The sequence below is a fragment of the Ostrinia furnacalis genome, unplaced genomic scaffold, assembly GCF_004193835.3.
Source record: "Ostrinia furnacalis isolate ACB-3 unplaced genomic scaffold, ASM419383v2 OfSCF1780, whole genome shotgun sequence".
NCBI classification, from domain to species: Eukaryota; Metazoa; Arthropoda; class Insecta; order Lepidoptera; family Crambidae; genus Ostrinia; species Ostrinia furnacalis.
Window position 1 is genome coordinate 911,692 of NW_021132019.1, and position 19,745 is coordinate 931,436.

Genomic DNA, 19,745 nt, shown 5'->3' on the forward strand with positions numbered 1-19,745 from the left:
TTATTTTCCTCTCAAAAAATATGGCATTAATTTATAAATACGATGACAACTACTGATAATCTATTTTATTATTCAAAGAAAACAAATAAAGGAAATTATATTGGTCCGATGACGGACCTTCTTTCTACCTACTGAACCTTCGCTAGTTGGGTCAAATCCTTGCTGTAGTGTAGCGAGACGTGGGAATTAATAGGTAAAGATTCCTATATTTTTGAAATAATATTTTTTGAACTTTATTTCTTTGCTTTTTTGAATCCAGATAAAGTTTTCAGACATTTTAAACCGTATGTATGTAGAATATCTATATTCAATGTGTAGGTAGGGCAATCTCTACCATTTTGTTATTTGATATCCCAACTAATAAGATATAAGTTTCGTTAATTAAACTAATTAAATCAAGCCGATACATTAGGTAATAATTAACACCCGCGTTGTGAAGCCAAGCTGAGTGTTATAAGTGATTGATTGCTATTTTGATCAGTATACCGAACATTTTGCGATCACGGAGTGATGAATCGAAATGTCATTGTGTTTAAATTGTTTGTTTGGGTTTAACGGGATGTTTATATTTTGTCCCAATTTTTAAAAATGAATATTTTTAGTCATTGTTACACACAGTCATTTCAAACAAAATTATTTTTTTTATTTTGAACTTATTCATAAATCTTAATGTAGGGCTTGTTTTGTTAGATCTTGTAGAGTTAGGGCGTAAAGAGTTAGAAGCTTGTTGAAGTTGATGGTCTTCTCTAGGCAACATTTTGCATGAAAATGTTTGTGGTAGGATAATTATGCCTATCTTTGCTATGATAATTAAACAGTTTTTCAAAACTAAATAGAATCCGCTTTTTATCTTTCAGTAGTTTATGTAGGTATATATTATGTAAAAATAATTTTATCACTTTTCCCAAATAAAGTATTAACTCCATTATTACTACATTAATACCTCTACAACGTACTTTTATTCGTTTGTTCATTCGTGAGCGCCGTTATACTCGTAGAATTGCCTGTTGTTCAACTTTTAATTAGATACCTCTCTTCAAAAGGAAATATTCTATTTATTCCACTTTGTATCCATCCACTCAACCAGTGATGTTCATTTTGACATATTAAAAAAGTTTTTATTGAAATGCTCGTTGGTTTCCGCACAGAATTGTTAATTATAGGAAGTATTTAATCATAATTTTAGCCACAGTGTACTTAGTAACATTTATCATTATGTAGTTACAAGCTTTTGCCCGCGGCTTCGCCCGCGTGAAAATTTGTCTGTTACAGGAAAACTTAATCGCGCACGCTCCTGTTTCAAAAACCGGGATAAAAAGTATCCTATATCCTTTTTCGGGACTTTCGCATTTATGATATTAGTAGTGATATATTTAGGCTGAGTTGCACCACCTAACTTTAACGGTAACTATGACGATAAACGGAGCGTTTTGTATTGAGTTTGACAGATTTTTGACGTTTGTCAATGTTAAAGAAAGATGGTGCAACCCAGCCTTAGAGGTCTGTTTTTCACGCCCATATTCACAAACGATGCTTGCTTAAGTGAAGCAGCAAATTGAATGCACAGCGTTCGCAATATAGCTATATGATTGGTTCGTGTGTGATCCTGTGCTCTGTGAGGTATCATAGTAATGTTTGTGATTACTCAAATATTGGAAAAATCAATATTTTGCCAATTTGCGGATGGTATGGACTTGGACCTCCATACCAGACTCCATACAAAAAATAAACCTTTGTTTTCTGTTTTGAAACATAGTTTCAGTTTGACGTGCTATCCACTTTACTATACTTAGGTAGTAAACTGCGGTTGGCAGTAGAACGAGATTAATTAGTCAGTTTTCGTTGGGTAACCCCGTCTTACCTCCTTCTCTCCTAACTTGCAGTTAGCAGATCAACCTACCACAAAATGTGACTTTAATAGGTACTTATTTGGCAACAAAAATTACAGTGTTGTAGGGTAATTGCGCCGGTTTTCCGTCCAGCTCCTGTTTTCGTCCATTTGACCGACTTGCCACAAACAAATACGGAAAATTAGAATACAAACCTAACTTTCCGTGAAAGTTTGGACTTGTTACATTCTATAATATCTAAGTAACAGTTATGTCCGCATGAAAATGTAATTTGACAAGTAATAACTCCAAAAAAATCTACGGAAGTTGCTGCTGCACACAGGTGAATGGAAAACGTCGTCAAGTTAGAAAAAAAACGTGCCGGTAGGGAACTTTCATGGTATGTTTAATTACTGTTTTAGCTACTTTACGTAATGTTTTTGGCACGTATGTCTAATTATTAGCATAATAAACACTATTTTAAGGGTTTATTAAAGTTTTTGTATAGAAATCTTAGATAATTAAGTGGACTAATACTAGCATAACAATTTTGCAAGATTTTGGTTTTCGTCCACGTGGACGGAAACCCTGACACCTAGTTAATATTTTTAATAATCATTTTACTTCAATGGACCTACAAAATACAATGTTTTTTCTTCCAATATGATCTTTATTGCTATTACATTAAACATTTTAGTTTACGTCCACTTTTTAACAGTGATAAACCCATAAAAACCGTTAAAAAGATGTGGACGAAAACAAAAAACAGCTTTAAACGTTGTTGTGTTTTCGTCCATGACGTCATGAGCAAGCACTGGGGTGGACGAAAACCAAAATTAGCTATTCCTGTAGATTAGTTTTCGTCCATTTGTCCTTCGACCTATTGAAATATTTTCCTAAATTTAGGTAAGAAACTTATTTAAATCTTTTTGATATCATTTGAAAGCTAACAAAATTACCTTTCAAATGATATACCACAATCCATAGTTACTGTATTGTAGAGTTGGTTTTAAGTTAATAATTCAACTGCACCCTTTTTTTTACACAGTGGTCGAAAACTAGCGTACACTAGGACGAAAACTGATTTTTTTGGACGAAAACTAGTGAAATCGCCTCTTTTGCATTAAATATTTTTTATAAAAACACCCGTAGTATTTACTTATTGTCATATAATATTAACGTAAAGTAGACTATATAAGGACTAAAACGACATATGATACATATGAGTAAGGGTATTTTAAGATATTCATTTCGCATCACAAAGTTGGCAACTCCGCTAATTGGACGAAAACTAGCGCACTTACCCTACCTACCAAAATAGTACACAGTACGAGTACCTATTTATATCTAAAACCTTTTATTTTGATTGACGGTACCCGCCTACCATTCCTGAAACCACAATACGCGGGACCGATTCCGCAATCCCAATTTATCAGTATTGCTTTATTTTAAAATAGGCGTTTGGGATTACAAAACGATTGAAACGTGATATGAAATAATTCCTTGAACTCATAAAATGTGAATGAAAACCTGGCGTGTTTTTTTTCCAGATATATTTTTACTCTATTGTAAATCAATAACCTTATGATGACGTCGAACATCCAAACTCATTATAGGGTCAGACACCTTACAAAAACTCTCCCCTTGGCGTCAGTCCCATATTCCTATTGCACTTATTAATACCTTAAATTATTACGAGTACATGGAAATACTCGTACATAGGTAGGTTTCAATAAGTTACATAATAACACCTACATAAATCTTTAAGCCCGGGGAAAGCCGGGGCGGTCGCTATCTATTATATAAAAGAAAGTCGTGTTAGTTACTCCACTTATAACTCAAGAACGGCTGAACCGATTTAGCTGAAAATTGTCAGAGAGATAGTTTAGAGCCAGGAGAAGGACATAGGATACTTTTTATCCCGTTATTTATTGCCATTAAGGCGGAACAAAGTTCGCCGGGTCAGCTAGTTACTGAATAAATAAGATATTGATGTAACATGATCATTATTGAAATTAAAGTATTCTGGATATAATGATATCCAGAATACTTTGATAAATGTCTCAGGCCGTTCACCTCAAAAATAACGAGAAATACGATACTTTCTATTAATAAATCCAATAAACTTGTTCATATAAAATTTCAATCTCCTCTAAGCTGGAATATTTTGTTTGCAACGCTTAATTACAATTTACGCAAGATGTATTGCTACGCGGATTCTCATAAATAAACCCGAAAACGGGTTACCCAGAGAATTGCAATAAAAATAAAACATTCCCCAAATTAAATCATCTGGTTAAACATTGTTTACTGAGCACAGAACCGTTTTTGGTAATTACAATATTTATTCCAGCTAAATATGTATTGAAAAGATATTGGGCTGTGGGAAAAAAATATTAATATTAATCAACGGAAAATCCGACTACTCGTGTAGGTACATTAATTTCTGAAGCAAAATAGTAAGCAAGTACTCAAACTATGTGGAATGCCTGAATTTTTATCGTCCAAACATGAAACTTACACTATTTACAGTATTTTTTTGTCTGAAATGCTCACATTACCTCGCGCATAGATAAGCTTCCAGTGCATAATAGTTTGCAATCTGCACACAACTATACAGGGTGGAAACGATAAGTGATATAGAAGCTGGAAACATTGAATTTTCGGATAGATCCAGTTCATTTTGAAACCTATTATTGGTACCGTTGGATAGATCTTGTAAAGCACTTTCAGGAACAGTAACCAGTTTTTCTATATCTTGTATAGTTTAGAAATAATCGAGTGAGATCACTTATCGTTTCCACCCTATAGATGCGTAAAAATGTGTCAGCTAATATGCGGGCTAAGCTAAACTAACTTAGCATAGCTCATGGTCTGCAACCGGCATAAAGTGTCTTCTTCTTCTTCTTCTTTTCAGCCAAATGACGTCCACTGCTGGACAAAGGCCTCCCCCAAGGTTTTCCACAATGAACGGTCCTGAGCTGCCCGCATCCAGGCTCTTCCCGCGACTTTTACCAGATCGTCGGTCCACCTAGTAGGAGGCCTGCCCACGCTACGTCTTCCAGCCCGCGGTCGCCACTCGAGAACTTTCCTGCCCCAACGGCCATCGTAGTAGGGAATTTAGTGCAATGATTTGTATGGAGACCCCTCCACTTTGGTATAGAAGGCTCATTTTTGCAACAGTGGTTCTTTGGGTGCTCCTGAGTGNCTCCACTCTGGCCGGCCGGCTAAGGCAAGCCAGAGGTGAAAGTCCTGCAGATCCTCTCGGTTTCCACTTCGGCAAGCCGAAGACGAGGGTCTTGACCGACTCTCGGGAGCACTCGGATTAACAACTGGCCCCGTGGTGTCGCTACTCACCAACAGCTCGCCACAAAGCTGCCCTGCGGGGCTTATTATTATTATTATTATAAGTATCAGTGTATTATTAAAGAGTTTTAGTACAAAGTATGAGTTCCATACAACGACACGAGACAAGATAATAATTTATTGTCACGTAGAAAATATTCAAAAAGGAAAGTTGTGAAATTCATAAGTGGTCTTAAAGTATATCTATCCTCCTGCTATCGTTGTGTGTTTGAGTTTCATGAAATAATTGCACCATAATATAGGTTTATTATGGTGGCTGAAAATGATAGATTTATTATATTAAAGTATTAGATTTATTTATTTACTTTAAATGCAAGTGAGCTTACAGATAAATCCTAAGCGCTTGTTAGATTTTAAATGTTATGAATTATTTGTAAATTAAGAATTTGGTTAGGTCAAGAGTTAGGTTTAGGTTAGGTCACGACTTAGGTTTCGTACCATAACGTAACCGGCAACTATTAGCATTGTCCTTCTTTATACTGGTCAACAAACTACCGACCTGACCCCGTGGCATGTCACCATCCATTGGCCAGGTGTCAAAATAATAGGCCTGGCGCAGCCACATAGCCGGGTGTTAATACAATATCACAATAATACAGTACAAAAACACAACAAGCATAATAATAGTACCAATAAACAATGTACACTTAACTTTGGTCAGCATCACCGCAAAGATCCATCGAGACTGCCTTTCAACGAGGAATTCCATATATTTATACCCATACTCCTACCTTTCCTCTACTCAACTCTGATTGGTCACTTACGACGACCAATCAGAAAACAGGAAGTTAGATAATATAATTAATATTTAAACGGACCCGGAAGTTGCAATTTCTCATTTTACAATATTTGTTTTTGATAAAAGGATAGTAAGTTGGCTTATTAATATACAGGGTGTTGATTTCAATACCCGCCATATTTAGGGAGTTGATTAAGTAGCTTATTCTGATCACGAATCAGCAAAAAAACTGACTTCAAAATTTTTTAAAATTANATGGAATGACCCATTTATTTATTTTCACCAACTTGTTACGTAACATACAAATAACCGGAAGAAACTATACACAGGCATGGAATATTCTCAAAGAGAGGTTTGGAAATAAAATAATAATAGTTAATTCGATTTTGAAGAGGTTGTTCGCTCAGAAGAAAGTTATTAGTCAGTCGGCAAGCCAAATGAAAACATTACTTGACACTACTGCGGNGCCCTAATACCCATAGTTTTGAAGATATGGGCCTTAAAGTGAAGCGCGGCGGAAGGAATCTTGCCCCCCCTCCCCCTGCTACCACAGGGGGGGCTCCCGATGTCTACCGACGGAAATCCACTCAGGAGCACCCAAAGAACCATTGTTGCAAAAATGAGCCTTCTATACCAAAGTGGAGAGGTTCTTGCACTAAATTCCCTACTATCGTCTCTACGAGCTATGTGCCCCGCCCACTGCCTCTTGATTTTAGCAATTCTGTGAGCTATGTCGGTTACTTTGGTTCTCCTGCGGATCTCCTCATTTCTGATTCGATCACGCAGGGAAACTCCGAGCATAGCCCGCTCCATCGCCTTTTGGGTGACCTTGAGCCTTCTTATGAGGCACATAGGCCATGAGGCATAAAGTGTGAAGGGAGGAAAATAGGGGATTGAACTTTGATCTTCATGCAAACGAAATCTGGGACATCTGAGCATATTATAAATTTCACACTATATTTTTGTGCAATATTCAGTAGCAAAGTTTTAAAGTCGCTCGCCACCACTATTCTATAGCGAACTGAACTAAGTATTACTAAAGTATAGCATGCTCAAAGTTTCAAGAAATTGTGGCGGTCATCATTTTACTGATGAAGGAGTTTGGAACTAAATATTAAAGTACAGAAACTTCCAGCAGATTCTGTTTTGTAATATTTTAAAGGAGCTTACAACAGTACTGAGAATGTAAAATATTTTATCAAAATATTTTAATTGGAGACGTGTAGGTATTACTGAACACGCTGAATTTCTATAAAAAATCCCATTAATGTAAACATGATAAAAACTCTTTGTATTTTTTTCTTGATTTTCAGTAAAAATGTATTCAGCAAAGTTGTTAATATTATGTTACTTGCCCATTAGGTACACAATAGGAAAAAAAAAGTTCCAATTAACTTGTGTTACTTTTGAAACATAACGTTTTACTGCTTTGTTATTCGCCCAAAACAATTAGGATTTCAGCCACGCATATATTTTTTCCAATCGTAAAAATCGGCGTTTATTTGGTTTTTCCACAAAATATGATTCTTATATATTAATAGGAAAATCGGCTCTATCTATTGTTACGTGTGGCCTCAGATCATAGAAGGGAATAGATGTGAAACGGGGGCGTGGCGCGTGTCTCCGCGATATGCCCAGAAACGAATATCGGCCGCGACGCCAGGTTAGTCGCGATTCAGTCGTACTGAGGAAATGTTCTCCGATATTGTTGGATAATGCGTCGTAACGTGCAATAACATAAGTGAAACGAAGAACTACAGGAACAATGAAGTCATTTACCACATGTAAGTATTGCAAATCCATTGGTATTTTGCTTATAAATAAAAAAAACTAAACATTTTTACGAACGAATTCAGTGCCGTGACATTTACTGCGATATCGAAATTAGTGGTGATAAAAATTCAAACACGTTGTACATTGACGATTTAGTTAGCAACCACTTTATGTCATGCGTAACTACTGCGCAATGTATTTTATTTCTTCCGATATCCACTGACGCGTGAAAATACACAGTACGGCCGCATGTGCCGGTCGTAACATAGTGCAGGGCTCGTGTTCTAATACGGTTTCCTATTATCGATAAATAGAAGTAAATTATTATTTTCTATTTTCTAATTTTGAATGAAAAAATCATGAGTTGCTTGCGATTTTTAAGTTTTTACAAAAACAATAACAATAGTAGAAGGGATTAGTAACTGTCAACTATGTAATTACTATAAGAGCTAGTTGAAAGCCTAATATAGGCATTATTTTTGATAAACATAGGCGGTACGAATTTCGCCATAATTAAAAAGTTAATGCGCGATAGTAGTTAATAATAATTACAGTGATCCTGTTATTATTATTAAAGTAAATAATAATATATTACCAATATTGTAAATACTGGTAAAAATCGCAAGTACCTACTTAACCCATGACTTTTCATACAAACTTTGTCAGTCTATAACTTCTATACTCCATCGATAACGACATTGAGCTTTGGTTGGGGTAAATTAATATAAGGTAACTTCATTTAGTCCCAATAATTGATTCTGAGTTTTTCGTCCATACAAAATGGAACTGACTCCTTTATGCAAAAATCGTTAAAGAACATAATAATAACGTATAATAATAAAAAGGTTTTCATACAAGCATTTTTTAAACCAATTTCGAGCCTTGCCCCCAGGATTTAAAGTATCGATATCTTATCGACTCCATTTTATCTTTCTTCTCTCTAATTGCTTTTTTCAAAGTGTGCGTCACGTCACGCGGCCATTGATTGGCCATAAGGCACGCCTTCTGGCCAATCACAGCACTTTTAAGCCGGTTGCACATGTTGTCGTAGACTCTCAGTCGCTTTGTTTTTACACAGTTGAATGTGTGTGTGGGAGCTGTGGTGGGGGAAATGTGGGGACACTGGTTCTCGTTTAGTTACGCGCGACTTCATATCTATTCTCTTTCTATGATCTGAGCGTGTGGCATATTCATTTTGGGAAATATATTTGTTGCTATTTTCATCGACTGTTTTATATATAATAAAAGCCTGTCTGTTCGTTACTTTGAATATAAAATTGAATTGTTAACTCTGTATTTCATTTTATTTAATTTGCTTTATGACGAAGTCTAGTCCGTAATGACGTAGTCATGCACGTAACATTATCGAATTTTAAAAGTTCTACCATTTTAGCTCCTTTTGCATAATCCTTTGGGAACTGAGAATATACATATAACTGAGATAACAGTAATATTGTGAACTGTGTAAATAAAAAAAAGTAATACTTAGTATGTATTAATAAAAATTATATTAATAGAGCAGGAGGTGTAGTGTTAGTTTACGTCAAACGCATTCGATAAAGACTGCGTTAAAACATATATGAAGATTTTAGTTCTTAAAAGTTTCCGCTAGGGGCGCTGTACAATCCGTCATACATTTAATGTCACTTTTTTACGCAGTCGATATCGAATGCGTTTCAAATTCACACTACGCCCCCAGATAATGCTCGTATTCTAAACCGAGACTCAGTGTGCATTTCTATATTTCATACTCAAGACTAGATTACGAAATTTTCTACTTGAGAGCATTACAAAGCAAAAAATAAAAAGAAAAACAAACCTCTTAGAGACCAATTGAGACCATCTATAAATTGGTAAGGCTTTTTAAAAAGGTATAGCTTTTTCCAATATTTGAGTCTAATGATAAACTTAGAGCTATTTTTAGTGAACTTCACCTTGCTCCAGAGTACTATAATATGTTTGCCCATGTAAGGTTATACAATAATAGGTTTAATTATCAGGGGGCGTAGTGTGAGTCTAATGTCGATGTCGACTGCGTAAAAAAGTGACATTAAATCTATGACGGATCGGAAACTTTCAAGATCAAATCTTAATATAATATGTATTTTTTTACGCGCTCGCTAGTATCGACGTTTGATGAAAACTCACACTAAGCCCTCAAGTGTATAAGAATAAAGCCATGAGCTGCGTTGCGGACGCCTCATTGACTGCGCAACACAGGCCACTAAGGAAAAAAACTACATTATTTTCTCGAGAAAGAATATCGATTAAATATCCTGTAAACAATATCACCTACCTGCCTGATCCTTAGGTTCAAAATTTTCGCTCTTCCCGGGTATTTTCCTTTAAAATCCGTCTCCCAACCTTTACACCTCGTCATTGGCAAATGCACAAGCCGTGCGTGCCAGAAAAAAAAAGAATATCGATCTTCTTTTGTTTCTTCTCGATCACTCTCTTAAGCCTAGGCGCAGACCACCAACTTTTAGTTGGGTCGGACTGTTAATCAGTATGGATATGTATGAAAGTGATTTGGTATCGGCCGATTCTTCATACAAATTAGAATCAGGCCCAACTATCGGCCAACTAAAGTGGGTGGTCTGCGCCTAGGCTAATTCTTGTTTTTAGCCAGAAGCTCGAGTATCAATAACATTATATTCCCGACACTACAATGCATAAGATACACGCCACATTAAGGCCCATCGAGTCACTACAAGCTGGCGTTTGACCAGCCGGCAGAATCACATTTCCTTGCCACTCAGGCAGTAGGAAACAGTCATTTAGTTATGTCAGTCCGATGGCTGACCGCTCATTTCCCCTCTAGTTCATTCGTTGTGATCTAGCTCAGAGTTAGAAAATATACGACTACACGTAGGTATCCTGTATAACTAGCTTACACAGTCTTCTTTTTGTGTTGGTTTTTTTGTTTCATATGGCAATCGATAAATTGTGTAACACGTTATTGTAATCAATTGTTACATAGCTATCATCGGCGTAACAAATCAATTCGGTTGCGTTTCAGCTATGGCTTAATTACCTTTGCGTATGTTTCACTTCTACTAGTAGGTAAAACAATTAACCTAATAGAAGCTAGATAAAAGTGCAATCAAGCAAAAACGTTGGTCAAAACCTAGTAATAAACTTCTTTGAGGACTTATCTTTTTCTATGCCAACAAAATAATATCAGAATCGCATAAATTTTCTGTTTTACCCAAACACACCACGGCACAATTTGCCACTGTAAAAGTCGCAATTGAAAATGTTGCCAGCTATGTTATGCCACTAAATACGTACGTCATAGACAAACAACGTACAGCATAGAATAAAAAGACATTCAGAAACAAAACAAGAGCGACAGCCGCCGTCTGTTAACCACTCGAGCTTGGCACTTGGCCAGCTCTGCCGTCAAATTAACAAAACGGACCAATGGAAATGCACATCAAAGAAGTTTTTCGGCCAACAAAAAAGACTATCAATTATCCATTTAAGTCCACGTTTTTTTGGTAGTGGTGATATATTGTGGGGTTTATGACCGCAGTTTGAAACTACACAAAGGGAGCGCGAAGAAAGAAATTAATTAAGATAGGTAGCTAGCTAAGACACTAACAAATCAACTCGTTAGCTCACCATTTAAAAAGGTACTAAGGCCCGGTTTTTTGATTCGTAGTTAAAATAAACAATGGTCAAATTTGACAGATGTGAAATGACAAGTGGTTAAATATCAGAAAAAAATGTTTTTCGAACAATGGTTAGCTTGACTTTTAGTACATATTTTAACTATTTGTTTACATTTTGTTAATATTTAACCATTAGTAGCAAAATTTTACAATTAGTTATTTTAACTAAGAATCAAAAAACTGGGCCTAAGTTCAAGTATGCTACTGAGCATTACTATTAACCTCAACCTTATGAATCTATTACATTAAAATTTTTACATTAAATTATAATAAATTAATCTGTTAATTTAAGAATAAGTCATGTACCAAAGTTGCTACAGAGTACTGCCGTAAACTGAATTAAAATAGAAATATAAGGTAACCTAATTAAATCTTTTGATTACAAAAAGGACAGGAAAGAGTTTCCTCTTTGTAGATTAACCAAACATTTCGTTTCATATTTTACTTTTATATCCTCACCCTTTCCTTTACAAGGATTACCTTCATTTTTCGGCGATAGAAACTTAATTTACAACAGAAACAAGCCTCCTTTAAAGTCTTCCCAAAGAATTTACTCATAATAGGAAGCAGCTTTTGTCTCTAATTCAAAAAGGTTACACACTTTGAGGTAATTAAAGTGAAAATGAACAAGTAATTCAATACGTTAACGACATAATCCTGTGTTTAACACGGATTTCATGGGTCGAACAACACGCTTAATATGTCGCTTAACCTCTTTGCCTGAAAGTCGTTTGTGCTCTCCAAATTATTTTAGCGTTTAAAATAAATTAACTTTTGTTAATTAATTGATCGCATTATGATCATTTTCTGGTTTTGGGTTTCATTTTTTTTTATCCACAACGAGGAAGCTCTTGGCCTGTATCTCACCTGATGGTAAGTGACGATCAGGATTTACAGATCATTTAAAGCATACTCACTAAACAATCTGCTTTTTACGAGAAATGCATAGCTAAAGTGGTGTCAGTCAACCAATTCGACTCATCAACTTACGCCATGTGAATTTTGTATGATGTAATTAAATCTATAAGCTTTGCTGCGAAAGTGGTAGCTGAATAAGCAGGGTCCTAAAATTAAAACCCTAGTATTTTTAGGTCACTGTTCGCGTGTTCTTTAATTTTAACAAACTTTGAAACCTCATACAAAATCAAAATAGTCAACCCTCAACAATGCTCTACGAGTAAGTCAACTGTTTGCATCACAGTCAAATGTCTTATTTGTATATTCACTCGGCCAGTTCATTATGGAATATGATATGTTTCGTTTCGAAAAAGGGGAATCCAATTTTCCGGGTACATCCCATTTCCCCCTTTTCGTTCGTTACCGGCTGCACTCTCAAGGCACTTGTTCGGGCATATTGGGGCATAAAGGCGGGTTCATAAGCAAGCTGTACCTCTAGTAGGAAAAACTTTCGAGTTCGTTTCGTTGCGTATTCAAAGTGTCATCGAAAAATTTTGTATGAAAAATTAAACAGCGCCCCCTAGGGCGGCTATAATATAGGGGGCGCTGTTTAATTTTTCATACAAAATTTTTCGATGACACTTTGAATACGCAACGAAACGAACTCGAAAGTTTTTCCTACTAGAGGTACTGTATTATCATAACTGGTTAGGTAAAATAATACTGCGTACTTTACTATAATTTTTGCAGCGGTGTTTGTGCTTTGAAGGTTCAGCGTTATATGGTGGGTCCGGTACTTAAATTTTATATGGATTGTAGGTAATTTCTGTGGAAAAGTAGTGGTCACATTTTGATTTGAATATGTTGAATCGGCGAGTAGTTTAAAGTAAGTAAGAGAAAAGATTTTTCCATAATAATAATTAGAAGAAAAATTCAGCCTTATGTACTGTCATCAGGATGAAACAAATAGCTTTAGTTACTGGCAGAAAAATAAGTTGTTATGCCATACACCTCCTGAAACAATACTTTTATTTATTTTTTACTTATTCTTGTCGAGACACTATTGTTATTTCAAACTGTCTTTATAGTAATAGCAATAGCACCTTAGATATGTTGGTCTAGCATTTTTTCACAGGAGATGCGATGTAAAAATTGTTATAATTAATTTGTGTAGTAGTAATTAATTAATACACCACATCAATTGAAAGTACGTTTTTATTACGTATCACAATCTTTTGCAAATCATAGACACCGGGAGGCTGTCATCGACAACAAACTGTCACAGATAATAATGCATACTATAAAGGTAGCAGTGCACTTAGTAACATAACTATATAGCACTCTTCCCCACTTACCGGAGAAAAAATAATAATAAGAGGAAACTCTAACAAAACAACAATAACTTCTTACTTAAAGAAAAAAAAAATATAAGTTACAAGTCTTGACTACAATGCAGAAGTTGGTTGGCATGTCGTTTCCAGTGCAAGCCATCTACCTCTACCACATATGTTACCCCTGGAACTATAATTTCAAGGACTTTTCCTAATGACCAATTTTTTTTTAGATTTTCTCATGTCTCTCACCATTGCACGTGTTAGATTTTTAAGGTATTAGTTATTTGTAAATTAGGAAATATTAATGTATTAAAGCAGATTCTTTAATTAATAAAGTTACCACAAAAAGAAGAATAATAGTAAGCAAAATCTAGCATAAATACTTTATGCTATATTCCTATCATATCGTATTATACCATGGAAATATATAGGACTATATTACTGTAATTNCATCGGTCCCATCATCAACTACAATACAATACAAGACATTACAATTGCTTTAATCAAAATATAAATTTAAGCAAAAGAGAACAGTGATATCAAATTCTGGTATGTTTTAATTTTCAGAAATAAAATTATGTATACTCTTATATTATAATTATATAGAATCAATATCTATAATAAGTAATTATAATGTCTCGAATCATTATTATCAAAAATAGACATTTAAATAAAAGAACACAGTGTAATCAAATTCTGATATTCATAACTTTTCACACAAAATAAAATTGAATGTACTATAAGAAACGGATACTTATATTATTATTATATAGAATCATAATTATTATCCATAATAAATAATTCTATTGCCCCGAATCATTAATATAATCCTCATTTGTCCAATTACCTGGCCATAGCCTTAATTTATCTTTAGACACAGTTATACTTCTAAGATTGCCTCCGCCTCTAAGAACATACCTATCATGTGGAAGTACATTAGTTATTTCGTACGGACCTTTGAATTGAGAACTCAGTTTATCGTGACGCCTATGGTCTTGGTTTACATAAACAATATTGCCTACTTCATACGACTTATTATCCCGTCTTACGATATCAAATCTATTTTTAAATTTGTTTGATTCTAGTAGTAGTCGTTGAAAAGCTAATTGTCGATCTGCCCTTAAATCAATGTTTGGTTCTGGTATATTTATTTCATTTAACCGACTTTGTACACTTGGTATATTAGCATTACAACCGATAAGCAAATGGATTGGTGAGAACCCTGTCGATTTCTGAGTAATCGTATTAATTGACTGTTGCACCTTATACAATCCGCTTGGCCAGTCTGACGAACCATTACAAGTGGTATTTAACATATTAACGACTGTAGCTACGTAACGTTCTACTTGACCATTCCCTCTTGGTGTCCCTGTGGCAATCATGTGATGCTCGATTTGTAAGTCCCTAAATAGAGATATTATATGTCGTGAACTGAAGTTAGTACCCCTGTCAGTGATTATCTTTCTAGGGGTACCAAATAAGGTAATAGTGTCCCGGATTAGGGGCACCAACTCTTGAGCCGTTAGACTTTTCAAAGGTTTTAGTAGAGTAAATTTAGTAAAACCGTCTATTAAAAGTAAAATATATTTATATCCTTCAGACGTTTGAGGAAAAGGGCCGGTGCAATCTAGATGGATTGTATGGAAAGGTACTGGGGTTTTTTCTATAGGGTGTAGAAAACCCTGTTTCGGACCTGAATGACCCTTTCTTTCTACACAAATCAAACAGTGTTTTAAATATTTCCGAACAAAAGCGGCCATGTGAGGAAACCAAAAGTGTTCTCGGAGTTTTAAAAGAGTTTTATCGAATCCTGTGTGACAGTTTTCGTCGTGAAAGAGTTGCAACAACTCAAATCTACAGCCTTTGGGAACGTAAAGCTTGGGGTCACCAGGTTGTATATAAAAAAATAACAAGTTATTGTGCAAGGTATATCGAGTATCGTCTAAATCGCCAGAAATAACTTGGGTTATTAAATGTTGAGATTCTGGATCATTTTGTTGAGCAATTTCCAACCATGATTGGGGCTCATTTATTAAATTAACCACTTTATGAGGGGTTTTATATGAAGGATTTATATTGGTTGAAGTGGAAGTGGGGGCTGGAAATTCGGATTCATTGTTAAAACTATCTGAAACCGATTCGTCGACGGGATTTCGACTAAGAAAGTCAACATGTCCAATGTATTTACCTTTCTTATATACAATTTCAAAATCAAAGTCTTGCATAAATGCCCACCAACGAGCAACACGTGGGGACAGATCTTTTTTACTCACAGTGGATTTGATAGAATTGCAGTCTGTGAAAATTTTAAATTTGATCCCCAAAAGGTACACTCTAAAATGTCTCAGGGCATTATAAATTGCCAACGTCTCTAAGTCATAGGAACAATATTTAGATTCTACAGGAGTAGTTCTTTTGCTGTAGTAGGCAACAACCTTCTTACTACCATCAACTATCTGTATTAACATGGCGCCATAGCCCAAAGAACTGGCATCTGTGTAGAGTTCTGTAGGCAACTGATGGTCGAAAACTGTCAACAACGGTTTGCTCGATAAGTGTTTTATAACATAATTTCTAGCTACTTCCTGCTCAATACCCCATTCCCATTTTTGGTTGTTCTTTGTTAACCTACTAATACATGCTGTTCTAGAAGAAAAGCCAGGGATAAATTTTCGAAAGTAACTCGCGAGACCCATAAATTGCCGGACTTGTTTGACATTACATGGAGCGGGAGAATTGACTAATGCAGCTACCTTAGTTTCACTTGGCCTCACACCTTCTGGTGATATGTGTCTACCCAAATACTCAATGTCGTTTACGAAAAATTTACTCTTTTTTAAGTTAATGGCAAAACCGGCAGAACATAGTGCCTGAACTGTTTTCTCTAGATAATCTAACCCTTCATTTACCGTTGAAAACGGTATTAGTATATCGTCGATATATACCAAAACAAATTTCAAGTGTTGTACTGCTTTAGCAATGGCTCTTTGAAAAACTGCTGGTCCATTACAAATACCGAAGGGCATTTTTAGAAATTCATAATGCCCGTTTGGGGTTACAAAAGCGGTATATTTTATTGAGTCTGATGAAACCGGAATCTGGTAAAATCCATTTTTCATGTCTAAGGATATAAAGAACCTTGCTTTACCGAGCCTATCGATTTGATCTTCAATGAGAGGAAGCGGATATCGATCTTTGTCTAGAATGTTGTTTAACGATCTGAAATCCACGCACATTCTATCGCTTCCATCTTTTTTTTTAACTAAAATAACAGGACTCGCAAAAGGCGAGTTACTTTCACGAATAATTCCTTTGTGTAATAGTTCTTGTATAATTGTGTCTACTTTTTCCTTTTCAATCTGAGCCAATCGATAGGGTCGGTAAGTAATGATCTTATTTTGTTTTAAACGCAAAACCAATTCTCCGGTCTGTACATTGCCTACCTCGTTAAGGACTGAAGGATATTTATTGAAAATATCTTTTATTCTATCTTGTACTTCCAATGGCAAGTGTTTTGTTTTTAAATTTAATTCACTTAATTCAGACGACGAAGACACCAAATTAACTTCTGAAGATACATTACACGATTTTCTGAGTAGCCGACAACCGGATGAATCAGTAACAATTTCTATATCTGGATAGTTAACAGCATTTCTGCCGATGAGAAGATCATAACGGAATGCATTGTCTCTAACTACATTAATGTCAAGCTCTAAACTTATACCATCAAATTGAACTATTGCAGTAATTAAGGCAAACACATGTGTTTTGTTCTGTCCTAAGCCATTCACATACGTGGATACTGGTAAAAGATGACATCCCAATTTTTTTGCAACCGATTCTTTTATTAAACTGCAACTTGCTCCTGTGTCTATTAAACAACTAATCATCACCCCATTAATACATACTTGGGTGAGATTTAGTTCTGTCTGTCTAAAAAATTTACTTCTTTTGTAGGGACTGAAACCAACTGAGATGTTTCATTCCTCTGTTTTTGGTAGCAAAAGGTTTCTGTATGACCAATCTTGTTACAATACCCACAGCTTTTTGTTTGGGGTCTATATTGTTTAAAACTCTGTGCAGTTTCATTAGTCATTTGATAATGACGTTGAGAAGGTACATTTTTAAAGCACTGAGTATGTACATGCCCAATTTTGTTGCAAAGATAACATTTCTTATCAGTATTGAACCTAGTACGTTTTACCCCACTTGGCCCTGAAGCATTGGTTCCATCCTTGTCATTATTTTCCAAGGGTCGCTTTTTGGACTTCGTATAAGTAGACAGTAATGTAATTAGAGCAGAAGTTGTCTCAACACCACTATTTAGGGCTGCCATCCTTACACCAGTATCATTAATACCTCCACAAATCAATTCTATTAACTGAGAATTTGTAAAAGAAATCTTTGTGTTACGAAGTAGTCTAATTTTTTCTCTAACATATTCACCATACGAGTCAGATCCATCAGACGTGTACAATACGGCCTTAGTAAGCCTTTCAGAAAGGTTTTTCTTTTCTGGATAAGCGCTAACTATGTCCGAACGAAAATTTTCCCAAGACCTTCCCTCTAACGGTTCCCAGGACTCAAACCAAGATATAGCAGAACCCCTCAGGGCTTTACCTGCCTTCGCTGCGGTTCTGATGCTGCTCCACCTGAGGTCCTTCGCGAGGGCTTCTATGTTGTCACACCAGGTGGCTGCTCCGCAGTCATTCTTGTCAGGGTCGAACACTGGCAGAGCGATGTCATCGTCGTTCGAGTGTGGTCTGGATACAGCGTCCCGGATCGCCGTGAGAAGACTTGTAGCTTCAGCATCCATCCTGAAAATATTCGAGTAAAAATGTTAATGATGGTGAATCGAGAGTTATCCCACTTCTGATGTTAGATTTTTAAGGTATTAGTTATTTGTAAATTAGGAAATATTAATGTATTAAAGCAGATTCTTTAATTAATAAAGTTACCACAAAAAGAAGAATAATAGTAAGCAAAATCTAGCATAAATACTTTATGCTATATTCCTATCATATCGTATTATACCATGGAAATATATAGGACTATATTACTGTAATTTAAGAAGTTCCAAATTAAAAATCCAATTTCAAATTCAAACAGTTTATTCAGTATAAAGCCCTTTTCCAGAGCACTTATACACGTCCCAAATATAGCTTGCCCTACCACCACTTCGGGACAACAAGGGCTGGTGCTGAGAAGAAGTGGCGGAAGAAACTCAGTCACCTTTGTCAGCCTCTTTTCCAACCAGTAACAACAATTTATAACTTACATAAAAATGAGTAATCTAGCAGTAATTACGTCTTATTTATTATTAACATTTTGAGGGTATTTTGTATAACCAGTATTTATAATCAAACACACAGAACACAAGTTCTAAGTTAGGTTACGTTAAGAGTTAGGTTTAGGTTTAAGACCTAGGTTTTGTACCATAACATAACCGGCAAATATAAGCATAGTCCTTCTTTATACTGGTCATCAAACTACCGACCCGACCCAGTGGCATGTCACCATCAATTGGCCAGGTGTCAAAATAATAGGCCTGGCGCAGCCACATAGTCAGGTGTTAATACAATATCACAATAACACAATACAATACAATAACACAACAAGCATAATAATAGTATCAATAAACAATGTATACTTAACTTTGGTCAGCAACACCTCAAAGATCCATCGAGACTGCCTTTCAACGAGGAATTCCATATATTTATACCCATACTCCTACCTTTCCTCTACTCAACTCTGATTGGTCACTTAAGACGACCAATCAGAAAACAGGAAGTTAGATAATATAATTAATATTTAAATGGACCCGGAAGTTGGAATTTCTCATTTTACAATATTTGTTTTTAATCAAAGGATTTAAGTAATAATTATTATTATCCAAAAGCTGCAAATCTTACAATAAATTAAACAGGAAGTTCGAATTATAACTAATAATATTAAAACGGACCCGGAAGTTAGAACTTCTCATTTTACAATATTTATTTTTTGATTGAATATTAGCCAGTTGTCTTATTAATTTAACAATTTAATTATATTTAAAAAACATTAATAACCACTATTCGGAAGCCGGAAATCTTACAATAAATCCTTATTTGCAAACGGAAGTCTTAATTTTATC

At 35.4% G+C, this 19,745-nt stretch overlaps 1 protein-coding gene and 1 pseudogene across 1 annotated transcript in view; one reads left to right on the forward strand and one right to left on the reverse strand.

Moving 5' to 3' along the window:
• Positions 1-18,428, reverse strand: part of LOC114353675 (putative odorant receptor 92a) — a 41,143-nt pseudogene extending 22,715 nt beyond the window's left edge.
• LOC114353676 (uncharacterized) overlaps positions 1-19,745 on the forward strand; it is a 63,238-nt gene that overhangs the window by 2,450 nt on the left and 41,043 nt on the right. The window lies entirely within an intron of this gene.